Genomic DNA, 1,661 nt, shown 5'->3' with positions numbered 1-1,661 from the left:
TAGTAAATATTTCTATTGTTATTGTCCTTCTGCACTGAACTTGTAGTATACAGAACTTTAGTCAGTACTTCGTAATTAAACTGTTTTCTAACAAATACACATGTAAATATATATTTACAGGCTAGCGGTCTTCTTATTGCTACGGAGTCTCATGCAAAGTTGTTGCGATGTCGGGGCAGTCAAGCTAAATACAGAGGGTTTCTTTGTACCTTGTGGACCCTTTTTGCACCTTAATTGTAAATGCAGGTATGGGATTTATTAGACCTGGCCACACTAAATTTGGAGTTATCAGCGCAATACTGTGAGGAAGCAATTCCTCTTGTATTATTTGTTATTGTACTATAATCATGATTCTTAGCCCAATAAAAATATTGATAAAGTATTTGGTCAATAATAAAGTTATTTTATCTGATAATATACAAAGTGAAAGGGTCAGTATTTTTCTGTAAACAATATAGTTGAACCTCAAGATGTGAGTTTAATTCATACTGTGATCAAACTCGTACATCAATCAACTTGAATACCAATTGAATTGATCCCATTTACAATCACTGATATTAAGTTAATTTCTGACCTGAAAAAAATGAAGTCTGTGAATTGGGAAATAATATGGTTTTCTAAATAATAAATACTTAAATATCATCTAACAGTGCATGATAAAAGCAAAGAAAAATTGTTACTGCGTCAAAAAAGGATATTATTTAGCTGTCTAAATTTAGCAACGGATTATTACAGCCAATAGAAGTGGAGGTGGCTGAAGCAGAGCATTTCCTCAACTTTAAACATGAAGGGCATTTTCCTTGGTGACAAAATCAACAATGATATGGATTAATTCCATGTTTTTCAACGAATACACGAAACTGTATTTGCAAGACAATAAAGCTGTTTTGTTAACTTTCAACTTAAACTTAACATGTTTATTTAATCATCACTCTTATTGTTAGTTATGTTCTCATCGGTTTCACTTTTAGGTCTTTTGAACGAAAACCTATCTAATGAGATTTGCTTTTGCCTGCTTTTTAAACTGTTCCCGTCCTGTCTTGGATGGTACAAATGATGCAGAGTGTTTTATACTTGATGCAGAATAAATGCATGACATATACCGGTCCTAAATTGGCTTTCACTTCTAATATGCCATGACAGCTTCTTAAAAAAATGGCTGACAATTCAAATTTGACGAAATGGCAAACAAAAAACTTGGCTTGAATCATGGCTCATAAATCAGAAACGCTGGTATATTGAGCTGCTTTGTTGATAAGTCAAGGTTTGACTGTGTGTAACTTTGTGTAGCATCAGCAGCTGCCAGAAAAGATGAAAAGATAAGGAAAACTAAAGATGTCTGCTATGAGGCACTCGAGTCCGTACGTGGTTATGTTACACACTTCTTTACCTGCGCTGACTGCAGGATCAACTTTGCTTAGATGGCTGATGAAATTCCTAAACTGAAGGGAAAGTCTAACAGTGAGTGCGCTCTATGGCTCTGGGAGGCTCATAACAGTGTGAGATTTGCTTCGTTCCATCTTCCACATCAGGGGTTGTTTGGTTCAAACATTATATTTGTACTAGATATTGATTCATTGAGTTTATTTTGAGTATTTAAGGAAGAGCGAGGTATTTAGTGCTTGCATTAATTTACATTAGCAACAGTAAGTTTATATAAT

Source organism: Watersipora subatra, chromosome 6, assembly GCF_963576615.1.
Source record: "Watersipora subatra chromosome 6, tzWatSuba1.1, whole genome shotgun sequence".
Taxonomy (NCBI): domain Eukaryota; kingdom Metazoa; phylum Bryozoa; class Gymnolaemata; order Cheilostomatida; family Watersiporidae; genus Watersipora; species Watersipora subatra.
The sequence above is the reverse complement of the archived record's forward strand: the minus strand, read 5'-3'. Positions refer to the sequence as shown.